This window comes from Alosa sapidissima, chromosome 2 (assembly GCF_018492685.1).
Source record: "Alosa sapidissima isolate fAloSap1 chromosome 2, fAloSap1.pri, whole genome shotgun sequence".
NCBI lineage: Eukaryota > Metazoa > Chordata > Actinopteri > Clupeiformes > Clupeidae > Alosa > Alosa sapidissima.
Window position 1 is genome coordinate 4,683,481 of NC_055958.1, and position 15,508 is coordinate 4,698,988.

General features: G+C 40.8%; 1 long non-coding RNA gene and 1 other non-coding gene across 2 annotated transcripts; both read left to right on the forward strand.

Moving 5' to 3' along the window:
* Positions 1 to 706: 706 nt before the first annotated feature.
* Positions 707 to 3,728, forward strand: LOC121694521. Its single transcript, XR_006025796.1, has 3 exons — positions 707 to 3,013; positions 3,111 to 3,270; positions 3,604 to 3,728. It is a non-coding gene; the product is annotated as an uncharacterized LOC121694521 (long non-coding RNA).
* An 11,411-nt stretch (positions 3,729 to 15,139) lies between these two features.
* On the forward strand, positions 15,140 to 15,221 carry trnas-cga. Its single transcript has one exon. It is a non-coding gene; the product is annotated as a tRNA-Ser (tRNA).
* The last annotated feature ends 287 nt before the right edge of the window (positions 15,222 to 15,508 follow it).

The following is a 15,508-nucleotide window of genomic DNA, read 5'->3' on the forward strand; positions in this document are numbered from 1 at the left end:
GCCAACCCGTTGCAACTCTGCCATCAATCATTATGTTAAGCCCACCTAACGACCAGTAGCGGCTCCTGGGTTGACAAATAGGCGGGGCAGAGTCTGTTGATCAAGTTTAGAAAAAAAAAATTGGCATAGTTCCAGGTCACCGGCAGCTGGACGCACAAGGGCGGTCCACGGAGATTTTGTTCATTTTTACGACTCTTTCTTTCTATGGCTAGGCTATGAGCGAAATCTGGGGAATGGAATTCCATAATGTTACCACTTGCGGTAAAAATACCGTTTTGTTCATGCATTATTAACCTATGTTAGCCTAGCCTACTTAATGTTATTTTATTCATAAGAAGTGAAGTTTAAAATGTTGAGATTCCAGACAAATAAAAGCTACAATGTAGGTACCGGTAATCAGCTCATTAGCTCAGATCAGTGGAGAACTACTTTGGGGGAAAAACTCAAGAGGGAAACAAATAACCGAGAATTCGTTGCGAAATCAAAATTCCACTAGAGCTCCAAGTGTAGGCTTCACGCCGCCTTACACCACTCAGCTCTCATAGACAAGTTTAAGTTGTTTATTGTCATGTAGGCCTAGCCTACTCATAAAAGAAATTATAAGTAACGAAATTATTGTGTTCAAGAGCCAGCTCAACTTTAAAGAGTAAATTAAAAGTAGGCTATTCATTAAAAATGTAAATATTCTGTGTGTATGAATGAGTGCTTGCGTGTCCACCGTGGTTTGTATAGAAATTAATATTAAGTGACACATACACGTAAAAGGGCAGTTTTTTTCAAGAGCTCCTTGGGGAATGATTTGGAAAATTTGAGGAAGCTTGAACTATCAAATAGGATGGCGGCAGACAAATGGCCAGTGAATGAAAATCTGTCGGTGGCGGTAACTATTGTCACACACTTCATAGGCAATTTGCGCAAAGTTACAAGCGGTCCTGCGCTTATCCTGGACACCGGTATGTTTTGCACAAAGGCACGGGACATCACGTAGGCCTATCGTTCTCATGTTGGCCACAAACTTGTCTGTAACCCTGTGTGCCTCCACTGCATCGATTGCTCTTTTCTGCAGCTGTAAATAAAGCACATCTACACGGGGCATGATCTTAGAACAGGTCTAAGGAATAAAAACTCGGGATCTAAGAGCATTCGAGAAAACCCTTTAGCCTCTCTAACTGAGATTGTATTAAAATCTCCAGATGTTTCAATTATTTCGAAACACTCCAAAATAAGCTTTTAAATCTTTTCGGAGATCTTGAAAAAAGCGGAGAAGCTATAAAAATCCGAGAAGAAGACACGCACTGAGGAAGCTGCTGACGCAGCCTTTTCCATCACCAGGTTCAATTGATGTGCATAGCAGTTAGGGTAGGCTACACGTCTTGCACTTTCTTACGCACTCCACCAGATGCTCCTCCCATGACACTAGCCCCATCAAATGTCAGTGCAATCAGCCTTACTTTATCTGTGTCACTTTCCCAGATAGCAAATCATTTTGGCTTTGTTTTGGTATACATTTGGCCTCTTTGGGCTTGTTTTGGCACAGGAAAAGCTCCCTCTAAGTCTTTTGGGCGACCTGTGGCTTAATTATGATTTGCCATAATACATAAAGGGCGCCATGCAATTTTGGCTTAGTTATGGCCTATGTCTGGTTAACCAGCTGAAAAATTGATGAGCGTGACCGCATCACATGACTTACGGGCGCACTTTGGCATCTCTCTGGCTTGCCAAAAGGCTGTGCAAACGCCGGGAATTTTGAACATTCCATGCGTGCCCCCAGTCTCACATCAGTTTGCCGGCAGACAACGTAAGGTAAGTCGCGTTTATTCTCATTTTAAAAAGACATTGTCATTGCTAACATCAAGTTACTCAGAATATTCGTTTAATATGTTATAAACGCCAGTCATGCCCTCCACACCGTTACATGTAAATAGCCTGTATGCCATATAATTCAGTGAGCGATCATTGGCTACCTTTGTAGACTATAAAAACTGCATTTAACGTGCATTAAGGCATTTTAGATGTGAAGTATGGCAGGCTAAATGTATGTACGTTACCTTCGAAAACATCGAGAAATGCAAACGGGATCTGCTAGCAAGTTGTAGGAAATGAACATAGACAATAGGCTAGTAGACATAAACAGTAGGCTATAAGATATTTAGGGGCAGGCCTATCATAGGCTACCTGATAAACCGTTGGCCCAACTTGCTGCTAACTCCTGGTTGATTGAAGGATCTTGCTTTCTAAGCAGTCCACCAGTGTCTGTAAAGCCACCATACATTGCAGCGAACTACTTCACGAACTCACATTTTGATGACAGCCCTACGCTCCGTTGTAGGCGTGTTTTCAACCTTTGCTATTTTGTGGTTGAATCATAGATAGATAGATAGATAGATAGATAGACAGACAGACAGAGACAGATAGATAGATAGATAGATAATTGATTCCCAAGGGGAAATTCCATTCTGATATTCTTGTACTGTTTGGAATATCAGTAGGCTATGATTTATTCATTATTATTGCACTCGCCCTTAGAGGAGTGAATCACTCAATGTTTTATAAATAAGTACATGTAGAACTATTGCACTTGCCCATATAACCTAATGTCATTAAGTTTATTCACAAATATTACACAAGCCCATTTTTTAAATATGTAGAACTATTGCACTTGCCCATATAATTTAGTAACCTGATGTCATTATTCTTAAACACAGTCCTACTTCCTACAGGCTACAGATAGATATGTACATACATGCATTTAGGATTATTTAAAACTGCCTTTTAATGCTTAATGTTTTGTTTTTGTTTTTCAGCTCTTCTGCGTGATCTGTTGGTAAACCAACACATTCTGCTGGACCAGCAGAAGACCATGATCCGCATTCTTCAGGACCTCCACAAATCCATCCAGGGAGGTCAGATGTGCACCACCACCAGGCATACTGCTTATTTTCCCCTGGGGGATGAGGGGGCACTGGAGGTCTTGGAGCGCGACCTCGCAAGCACGGACCTTCACCAGGAATTGGTGAGCTTCTTTTTGATTTCTCTTAGAATGGTATGCTGAGTGATTTATCAAACAATACTTTTATTTTGAGTAAATAATACCACTGGTTCTTTTACAGGTCATCACTCTTGGATTGGCAGGGGGAGTGGATGTGAAGGACAGTGTCTGGCGCATACTGAAGCAGGCCATTAGGAACAATCTGGCCAAGAAAATGTCATGGCGGGGATTGAATGGGAAAATCCCATTTGAGAAATTACATCTCAAATCAGTTGTTATGGGTAAGCATTTAAACTGTTCATCACTGTTCACAAATATCCTGTTCTCGGCTCTGACATTTTTTCCCAAAGGCTCCTGTAGCTACAGTATAGGGATATCAGGCTGAAACCATCATTCAACTGTCAGCCAATTCTTAGTAGAATTTAACTGAACTCAAAGCATTTTTGCAATGTGGAAGACAACAGAACTTTCACACCTATCTTCCAGATGATTAGTTTGTTTGACAATGCTTACAGTTCGCATAGTGAAGAAGATTGTAGCATACATTATTGCTGTTTAGAATCTGTTAAATCACTGACACTGAAAACTTGTTTTGTGTATGTTCTCATTTACAGATGCAGTGAGGAGAAATCCATCCTGCTTAGGGACCGTTCGTTATTTATAAACGGGGTCACCGGAGGAAAATAGGGGAGGGTCATGTCTTTTTATTCTTTGTTAAGGGGAGGGTCACCTAACTTTTTTTTGTCTAGGAGGGAGGGTCACCCATCTTTTGTATTAATGAAAACAGCAAAAAATCAAAGTGGCTTGTTTGATTGTTGATTTCTGTCGCCATATAACGTTCTCTTTCGTTCCATAGCTCTGTCAACATTGAACAATGAAAATAAGGGAGATTTCCCGGGTTTTTCACGCAAAATGTCAACATTCGTCCCCATTAACGTTGGAAGGGTTGGAGCCACAAAGTAGCCTAGGCCTACTTTATTCACGCCTAACAGCCTATATCCATTTGGTCAACTTTATCCAGCCCTAAAAAGCTAAATTTAACTTTGGTTTAGGCTACTTGTAGTTTACCGTGTAGCCTAACTTTAAACAGTGTGCATGCTTAACATACTTGTGCTTCATTCATCCACACATCCAGCTCCTAACGTTTTGACAAGCATTTCTAATACCAATTGACCTCGTTCCTGCCCATCTCTAGCTTTGCTGTCTCCATCCTTTCTGTTTTTGTTGTTTGCAAAAAAATATATAGTAGGCCTATTTATTGGTAACCAGCAACAAGTGCAATTTGTTAATCGCTGTCATTCTCTCTCCTGCAAACACAACTGTGTCAGCCTACGTTTCAAGTAGCAGTGCGTAATTCTGCTTCATAAAGTTGAACAAATACATTTGGTCATATAAATAGCCAGTTTATGGTCTACAGTGTAGTTGGTAAGTTATGGTAGGCCAACTTGGAGTGAATATACGATTCTTTGTCTAGCTGAGTAGCCTGGCCATAGACTGTATATATAGAACTGGACAGTGTGGTTGCATTCAGCAGTGTTCTATGGAATTGAAGCCGCCGAGGCGACGCCATCTTGGAAAATTTGCAACCAATTTGAAGTGCGGCTGCGCAGCAGAAGTTGAAGCATGCGCAGTGAAGAGGAGTCGCGGTCAGGCACGCCCACTCAGTTGCCACTCAGCGAGTTAAACACGCCCCTTGTCAAGTGAAACCCGCCCCCTTCTCCTTTCCACAACGCAGGTCGACTCAGCGCCGAAGGCTAGCTGGCTGGATGAATTTTGCGGCTGTGAGTTAAACAGTACAAACAACAATCGGTTTGTTCTTGTCTGGTAAGTGTTGAGTATCAACTGAAAAGTTTTTTTTTGTCTATTGTTGTTCTTAAATACGTCTAAGAGAGCTTATTATGTTGATTATAGACTGTGACAATTTAGTATGGTGAATACTAATGAGCTAACAACAGAAATACAGACAGCGAATTACATGCTAACGTTAGCAGCTACATTACCGTCAACGGGAGGCTAAGTTAGTCGTTGAAGTGAAGATTAGCACACAGCTCCCGTAACAGTCGATGCATGATATACTTGGTTTTATTAGTTGTTGCTGTTTTCAAATATCTCAATCTTAATGTATGCCATCTCAACATGGAGTAACCATTGACTGTACATGGGGATTAATAACACTAGACAGTCAGTACAGTATATGATGTGATAAAGCAACGGTATGATGTGATAAAGCAACGCAAGTTAACGTTAACGTAATGTGAAGCATGGACCTCATCAACCCGTCATGTTAATGTAACTACTAGCCAGTTTGCCAGCGTTTCATTTTTTCTAACGTTAACGACAGACACCTCTGTTAGAGCTACTTCTGTGATGGTAGGTCGGTAGCATAGACTGTAAAAAATAGGTCGGTAGTTGTAGACCGCATAAGTGAATGATTGATAAATGAAACGCCTGCATTAAACACTACGCCAAGAACCAGTCACTTCCCAGGGATATCGGTGAACATTTGAGAAAGACCTTAGTTTGTCATCTAACGTCCATGATCAGTCATACTGATAACGTTATTTTTCAAGCTGACGCAAGTTAATAACATTCCCACCGCATATTTAAATGTGTAGTTAACATTAGGTAGGCTGTGAAGTTTATTGCACACATATATTTAATTAATTGGTATTACTAGTGGTGTTGAGTGCCTGATTAGATGCTTTGTAATGTTGTAAAATTGTCTGACTAACTTTATTGTAACTTTCCTTTTTGCAGGTAAGATGGCTGAATGTACTGGAGGTGGCGGCAAGGTGGTCTCCATGGTCTACATTAGTCTGCAAGCAAGGGGATGCCTACGTGAAGTGGTTTGGCTGGGGTGGTCTGAGGTGGCATGTCCTCCTTTCTCCAAGTCCCCTGACATCCATCTCCCTGACATCACCCACCGTCACTGGATCAACCTGAAGCCCCTTCTACATGGGACATGGCACAGCACCACTACGTTCTGAAAAACACATGACTTTCAATAACTTGCGTGGCACCAAGAAAGGTCTGCCGCTGCTCTGAACCTTCTGTTAATGTGACATCATTCATACTTGAGGCTGTACACATCCCTTTGTTTCTATTTTCTTTATTGATGTCACCCAAACTTCAACTTTCTGTATGCCCCTGAACTCACACAAATTGTAAATTGCAATGCGCCGTTTAACCAGTGGTGTAGTCTAGTTAGTTAGTTGCAGTGGTGGGTATACTGTGAGCAACCCCAAATGTTATTGAATACGTATCCTTGCCTTTTTTAAATGGGTATACTGAGATTATGCTTTTTAAATGGGTTTACTGTGTAGTCCTGTGTATCACGTAGACTGTACCATATTAAGGTATTTAAGTATTTATACTTAAATACCATATTGGTATTTAAGTCAGAGGCCATTGCTTAGTATTTAACTGTAGTCTACACAAAGATGTAGACGTTACAAGAATATTAATATCAGAATAATTATTGGTTGATACTAAATCAATATTGAATGTTTTTTTTTTATTTTATTTCTTTTGTGGGATATATCATTCAGAATGTTGCAACATGACTCGTCTTCAATCAGCCAAAGAGGACACATCGTAACTCCTCTCCTAGTTACTCTCCATTGGCTCCCTACAGTAGCCAGAATTAAATTTAAATCTCTCACTTTGGCCTATAGGACACTGACTGGATCTGCTCCTTGTTATTTTAATTCAATGATCAAGATATACATCCCCAACCGCCCACTGCGGTTTTCTGATGAGCGTCTGTTGTGTCGACCAGTCTTAAACGCTAGGTCAAATTCAAGACTCTCTTCCTCAGTGGTTCCATGTTGGTGGAATGAGTTGCCCAGTGCTCTTCATTCTTGTGATAGTTTTTGGTCTTTTAAGCACTTCTTATACATTATGGTTTGTATGCAGTAGTACCGTTTTATTTTCATTATAGGCTGTTGATTAATTTGACATTTGTTTATTATTGATATTCTCCTTAATGTAGTCTTACCATGTTATTGTTATTATATTATTGATTGAATGGGCATTATTTTTTATTATTGCTTTCCCCCCTCATTTTCATTGTTTATTTCATTAGGCTATTGATTGATCCCTGTTTTAAGTATTATATTGTTTTGTATTTGTTAAGGGTAACCATAACCATCATCATAATGTGGTATTTTCCTATGCACTTGAAACAAAGAATAAAAATGTTTCTTTAAACGTAGTACCACTTTAAACACATCACACACTGAACAGCAAAGTAGCTTCCTGATTATGTGTAAAATGTTTACAGAGTATCCTGATGTAGTAGGTCCATGTTCTCATATTTTTACAGCTGACATGAAGGCTGCAATATTACATTTTTGATTTATAATGGAGCACTCTCTCTGGTAATGGAGCACCCTCTCTGACTAGCAAGCCTGTGGTAGAGGCATACGATTACAGACATATTGAGAGAGCCTATCAATGAGTTGTCACAGTTTTCGATTTAGACGTATTATTTTCAAATGATGTACGTCTACGGGAGGATTACACATCATTAGCAAGACCTGATCAAATCATACCAATGCAAAATGCTTCTCCAGCAGTGCAATCGCAGGTAACAACGATACCTTAACGCATTTTCAGATACCGCTGTTCTGAGCATACTAAGCATGTGTAACTTTGAATCCCTCCTCACGTTAAGCTATGGTCCAATAATGTGTTCACTAAAACACAAGTAACGTTATTTATCGGGCTGATTCATAAATGGGCATACCGAGGTTGTCGACCTAGCAGGCTAGGTGGCGTTTATTGCCATTCGCAAAACTAAGCAAGAGTCAACGTTAATGAAACTTAACATCGCCTTCTCCAGTGACTTAAGTGTATTCAAATGAAGTTGCAACGATGATGGCGGCAATCACTGGTTACGTTAAACCATTTGAAACAAGTAGGACTGTAAATTATGGTGACTATGGCTAACGTATAAAGAGGAAAAAACGCACGCACATCCCGATCTAATCCTGGGTGCTGGACAAAACACTTACGATGAGAGAGAGGGGAAAAAAAGTCCGCAACACCAGTATATGCTCCAAAGTTATAGTTTAATTACCGTGACGTTTCGGGCCCACTCAAGCCCTTCATCAGACGTGAGTCAACAATCCAAAGACACCCATATATGTACAATTAAGTGATCACATGATCACACAGTGGTGTTACACAGGCAAGTAATTATCCAATCACAGCAATAGCCAATACATGTTCAGTAATGCAGTGCATACATACATCCATACACATATCTACATTTTCCAAAAACACCTACATACACTATATACAAAAATTACAGGAATCCAACAACTACAAACATGACCTCATTCTCTGTCCACAGGATACACAACGGTCAGATGTCAAAACAGACTGTGCAAAATTGTGCAAAATAGTGCAAAATGTGCAAATTGGCATCCATTGTCAAAATGTGCAAATTGGCATGTCGGCATTAAACTCATGTTCACTTATAGTAGCTGTCCATAGAATAAGCAAGTATACACAAACCCCATATCACCAGCTCGATGTCATACAAATAGTCTGTGCATAATTGTGCAAAATTGGCATCTCACCACATTGTGCAAATTATCATCTCTCATCAGGACTCATCTCATGTTCACTTACAGTACATATCCATAAAAATGTGCAAAATGGCGAGTCTTTATCACATTGTGCAAGTTCACGTCTGTATCAGAACTCATGTCATGTTCACTGATAGTACATATCCATAGACCAAGCATGTCTCCACATCTCATATGTCGAACAACAGCCAGCGGTAAGTATACATAAGCTAGATATCAAAAAACAGTCTGTGCAAAGTTGTGCAGCATGGCATATATTATCACATTGTGCAAATTCGCGTCTCTTGTCAGGACTGTGCAACATGGGGCCCATGCTACAGGAAAGGCCTAAGATCGAAGTCCTCATTGAGGCCGCGTGGTGACCGTGTGTCTAATGTATATATCCAATATGCCTCCCTCTTAAGAAGTAATGCATTAACATCCCCTCCCCGACTGGGTGGTTTGATCAGTTCAATTCCTGTATATCTTAAGGACGAGACATTGTGCGAGGCCTGTGTGAAATGAAGTGCTACTGGACTTCTAATGTCATGGAGACGGATATTGGATCTATGTTCAGAGATCCTCGTTTTCAGAGGTCTAGTGGTTTTTCCTATATAAGCCAATCCGCATGGGCATCGTAGCATATAGACAACATTGATGGATGTACACATTATAGTGCCTTTTATGTGGTAGATCTTTCCAGTGTGAGGATGGTTGAAGGTTTTGGTCTTGTGAGTGAAATTACATTGACTGCAGTTACCACACCTGTAGTTACCAGTGGGTATTTTGCGTAAGAAATGTTCTTGTTGTGGTGGGAGATGTGCTCTGACCAGCATGTTCCTCAAGTTGGGTGGTTTTTTAAAAACTCCCCTAGGAGGTGAGGTGAAGGTAACCAGTGTGGAATCAGACTCAACAATGTGCCAGTGTTTTTGTATGACTGCTTGGAACGCACGTCCTAGTGGCGAGTACTGTATGACAGTTTATTCTAGGTTCTGGTTGGTTTCTATTCTTTGTCTGTAAGACTTCTGTTTGTGTAGTCCCCTTGAAACGCTGACCGGCTCGAATTACCCACTCACGCTTGTATTGTCTTTGATGAAACCTCTGCTCTAAATCTCTGGCCTGCAACTCATAATCAGTGTCTTTGCTACAGATGCGGCGAATCCGATTGAACTGTGATATGGGAAGACTCTTTTTGAGTGGGACTGGATGGTACAAATGTCCATGGAGTATAGAGTTTCTGTCTGTCTTCTTACGGTAGAGAGTTGTACCCAATTTGTTGCCCTCCCTGAAAATAAGAATGTCCAAAAAGTTCATTTTGTGTGCATCCTTTTCCATGGTGAATTTCAGGTTGTAGCTATTGTCATTCATAAAGCAGTGAAACTCCATTAGTTTAGACTCTGGTCCCTTCCATATGAAAAAAATATCGTCGATATACCTTTTCCAGTTTGTTATGTAGGATAAATAAGGATTTTTGTTGCAGTCCCAGATGATTTCATTCTCAAATTGTCCACAGAATAGACAAGCAAAGCTAGGAGCCATCTTGGACCCCATGCTGGTTCCTGATACCTGCAGGTAGAAGTCAGAGGCAGAGAGGAAATAATTACACTTGAGCACCGTTTCAATCAGCCCCACAATGCACTGGGTGCTAGGGGTACACTCAGAACGCTAATTGAGGAAAAATTCTGATGCTTTTAATCCTCCTTCAAAGGGCACATTCGTATAAAGCGACTCAATGTCCATAGTCACTAGGAAAACATCCTCCTCAAGATTATTGATCAATTGGATCATTTTTATGAATTCAGTAGAGTCTCTGACGTAAGATGGTAAAGAGGCGACCAGTGGTTGGAGAAAGTAGTCCACAAAGGCTGATATTTTTTCTGTAACCGAGCCAATGGCAGCCACTATTGGCCGGCCTGGTGGTATGTCTGTATAGTCTTTGTGTATTTTTGGAAGAGTATATAGGACAGGTATAGTCGGGTACTCTACTAACATGAAGTCATATTCACGCTTAGTGATGTCTTTGCTGTGTAAATATGTATTCAGTTGATCCTTGATCCGTTGTTTAAACTCAGGTGTAGGGTTATGTTTCAGTTTTCTGTAGAATGTTGTATTGCTTAATTGTTTTTCGATCTCTGCTACATACGATGTTCTATCCATCACAACAATAGCCCCCCCCTTGTCTGCACTTTGGATGACTAAAGTTTTGTCCTTCACCAACAATTCAAGTTCATTTCTCTGAGCTTTTGAAAGGTTATCCGCTAATTTATAGTCACTTTTATTGGACAATAGTTTCGAGACATCGTTCTCCACAAGCCGACAGTACGTGTCTAATGAGGCATTCCTCTTTTTTGGAGGGATAAATGTACTTTTACCTCTAAAAGATGTTGTCCTCCGTGTTGCCGAAGTCACAGCACTCGCCCCAGGTGCATCAATCTGTTCCTTCTCTCCTGCCGTATAATCCGCATTCGTGCCTTGGACAGGAGTGGTGGAATGATTAAGAGAGGACGGATTGTTACTGAAAAACTCTTTCAGTCTAAGGGAACGAAAAAATTTGTGGAAGTCTACGACAGTCTCAAAATCCTTACAATGTGTTGTTGGCACAAACGATAATCCTTTGCTTAATGCGGTTATGCAATCATTCGATAAAGTCTGACTAGATAGGTTAATGACGTTATGTACCTGTTGTATTTCACCACAGTCCTGAGTTCGTCTTGGGGATTTTAGCGACCGCCTGCATTTGGTCCTTTTCTTTTTGGTCGTGGTGGTCGTCGTTGGAGTGTAGTCCTTTTGGTTTCGCCTAAAAAAGACCCGCTTGTTTGAGAGAAGTTGCTGGATTCCGACTCATATTCGCCATCTGTCGGCAGGAGATGTGATTGTTGGTTGATGGTCGGCGTATGTTGCATGCCATTTTTGGCCAAGTAGGGTGGCCGTCTTGTTGGAGTTGGGTTACGCCACTGATACACTCGTCCCCGCTCATAGTCAGCTGTGTCTCTTTCAAATGTATTTCTTTTAGACATCTTAATTTCTTTTCCTGCTTCTTTTTTTTTGTTTCTCAACTTCGTCTAAGCGTTGTTTAAGGACACCTGGCTCGTTGATTTCCGCGCCCAGCCGAATCTTGAGCTCAGAGATCTCGTTCCGCACGGTCGCGAGATTGGCTGTGGCCTCCTGAATTGTAAGTGCCATTAGATCAAACGAACACTTGTTAAGGATTGCCGTCCATTGATCACAAAATGTTGCATTGTCCTTGCCAATGATTGGTCCCTTGTTGACCCGCAATCCCCTTGGGATTCTTTTGGCCCGTATGTAATCACTTAAAGTGACAGCATGTAAAAACAAGCGTGTTTCCTTCTCTTCCAATCTTTGTAACATTTTAAAAGAGCCATTAGACCTGTCCCGTATGGTATTGCTGTCAAACAAAGAGTCCTGAAGGATAATCCGTGTGTAGTCTTGTTCGGAGAATTCAAAAGTCGCTGAAGCAGTCGTTGGATCCATAGTCAAAATGCTGTGATAGTTTTAAAGGGAAGGAGTCATATATTTTCTATATATACAGTCTATGGTTAAAACATAATGGACAAAGCGTCGTGTCTGCAGCCAGCCAGCTGTCAATCATAGGTGTAAACACGCCCTTTTTAAATTTGTTAATATAACATTAAAAAAAATAATTTCAGCGAGAAAAGAAAAATTGTGTGTATTGAAGCATCTTGAAAACTATTTTTTCGAATAAAAAGTTGTAGATACAAAAATAGTTTTAGGTGAGAAAAGTGACACGGAAAGTTGGCTACTTGGCCATTGAAATACATGGGGATGGGCGGAGTTACACATTGTACTGCAACCAGCCACCAGGGGGCTCTGGACTAGCGCTCGCATCACTCTTAACAGACGGCACACTGTCCAGTTCTATATATACAGTCTATGAGCCTGGCAGATGCGCACGTAGGCATAGCCTACGGCCGAACACTGCAAGCGCTAATGAATCGTGTTCTCACGACAACCACGTCGTTAACTTAAATAGGCCTAGGTTAACATCACACTGAGTTCGCATTCAAGCAAGCAAAACGATGATTTGAATACATCTGTTTCACTGGAGTTTTACTGGGCTGGGGAGGGTGTGAAGAGGTGGTTTTACTGGGCTGGGGATAGGGAGGCTGGGAGGAAAAACCGCCAGCTGCCTCCCAGGAGCAACAAGCAGAACAGCTAATAAAACATATATCATTTTAAAATATTTTGCTTCATTTAATTTTTTTTTGCATAACACACAGAACCTAGTTTAACCATATAACTTAATATGAGCCTAGAATACTAGGACATATAGGTTTAAATAAATAAATAGAAACACTTTGGGTCAGTTATGGCATCACTTTGGGTCATTTAAGGCCTCTTTTCGGCAAGGTTTTGGGGTTTTGGCAACTCTTTGGGATATGTCTGGCTACATTTTGGTATTCCAAAATTGGTTTTGGCCGCCTTTTGTTTTTCTTTTGGCACGCCTAATTTGGCCCAAATTTGGGCCGTACATCATCCCAAAGCTTTGCCAAAATGGCATGCCAGTTTTGGGCCAAAATGATTTTGCTATCTGGGTTCAGGTGAACAAACTCCTACACGATTTCGCACTTGTGTAGCCCTCATCGAGTTGTGCTGCAATATTAGCTTTCCCCAGCATGGCTAATTTGCACAACTCAGATGCTAGCCTCATGTTTTTTGCCTACTCCAAAAAATTTCATGTCACACACACCTACACTAGCCTACTCCAAACATCCCCTTGTCCCCAGAAGATCGGAAAAGCAGGCATGGAAAACAGAACATTTTATTGCGTTCAGGACAACCAGAGCTTCTTATCAGACATATGGCCTACCACGAACGTGAAAATGTCCGATTAAATGACCGACTCTTGTCCTTTGTTTGTTGGTATACGATGTTAATGTCGGGCTGATCAGGTCCTAGGTCTTTGATAGCTAAGTTAACTACAAACTCAAGTCTTTCGAATAAGTTCTTTAAAGGCATTATCCGGAGTAAAATGCACTTTAGATCGATTTACGTATGATTGGGAGTACATACGTTGAGTTAACATCCAAATCATGTAATTCGGATGTGTTTTGAGAAAGTTCGATGTTACCGTTTTTAGTCAAAGCTCGTTAGCGTGGAAGTGAGAAGGGCATTATTTCGCCGCTGCAAAACGCTATTTTTATACCTCTTCTACAGTTCCAAACAACATTGCACTTACGTGGTAGTGAGTAGAGGGTCCCTAAAGCCAAACCGAAGTATCCCGAGGTATTTATGTGGTCGGATAGAGAGTCCAGAATGAATTTCATCAAGCCAGTACCTTTCCGGAAATGTTGGCATCTTTGCTGCCATCTTAAGGGGAAAGTCCGTAGGAGTCGATTGCCAAGTGTGCTCTGGAAATTCACAATTTCGTCGCCGTTTAAAAAAAAAAAAAAAACATAGTCCAGTCCATACAACTTCATTTCAATTTCAAAAGAAATACTGGACTATGTTTTTTTTTTTTTAACGGCGAATCTAATCTACTGCAAGTAATCTGAGGTCTAAGTGCGATCAAAATTCCATAACCAACGATCTCATGTCTTTCTTTGCCATATGCATGATCAATATCAGAAGATTTTTGAGCCCACTTAAGAAAGTGAAAAAACGTATAGCTTACTTATTTCATAATATCTAAAAAAAAACACCAAGACCTACGATAGAACGATTGAAACATTCGTACAGGTGATCTAGTATATTTATTGTTCTCACCAATCTAATATTGACCATAAAAAGTCCAATTGCCCTCGTTTAGGAGAGGAAAAGTACATTTGTGCCAGAGATGTAGTGGTTAAATAAGAGGTGGGTGAACTATGAATTCTGCAATCTCGGTGAGGTGGACTGGTTGGGGACCGCTGCACTAGCCTAAAGGTTTGTTCATAGTGACCAACAAAATGATTACACCCACACTCTGACTAAATACATTAGGCTACATTAAAAAGGAAAAATATGTGTACTTTTGAATAGGCTACCTGGCCCATTACATGTGAAAATAAGTAGCCAAGGACGACCATGAAGATCAGTCTTGACAGTTAAGCAAGTGTCCCCATCTTGTGGCCTGAAAAATAACGATCGGCTTGGCTCGGTGACACTCACACGGATTGGAAGGGGAGACGGCACTAGTAAATGCTAGTGTAGGCCTATGTGTCCTACATTTTCACTCTAACGGTAAGTGCTGGGCGAAAACATTTATCAGATGAACGGTCACCCTTTAAGTTGGTTACACCATAGCATGTATGCAGATTTTATACGCGGGCCTAAGCAAAAGTTGAACAACTTTGACCTTGCGCGTGCAAAACCTGTGTTATTCTGTGTAGAGGTTAGCTTACGTTAACGTTAGCTTACAAAAATACGGTCACGTTAATTGTGTTAAGAGAGCCAGACTGCTGTAATTCTGTCTTATCGTTTCTCTGATAGAGAACTTGCTTGCTTGTAAATGAGAGTTAAGAATATATTTCAGGCCTTCTTTTACTTTTTTGATCGTGTACCTGTTATTTAAAATAACATGTTTTGTTTTTTTTGACGTCATCGAGTAAATCACATAGTCACGGTGGCCGAGAGGTTAAGGCGTTGGACTCGAAATCCAATGGGGTTTCCCCGCACAGGTTCGAATCCTGTTCGTGACGTGTTTTTTGGTCATCTGTGTTGCTACAGTCCGGCACTGAATCAAGACACTCGGGAGAAATGAGACACGTGGTTCGTAATGAATAGACTCACTCTACTAGTACAGAGTTGAAACGTAATGCTCAAACATTGCAGCAATGCCCTGCAAGTGTCTCTTCTGTAAGTCCGTACTACAGTGGACGTTGCTGGGGAAGTCTGCCAGTTGGTCATAGTGGTAATGCGATTTGCAGAATGCAGCATTCAATTTAAGCTTTGTACAGTCTATTTTAATAATGGCTCAATAAACTGT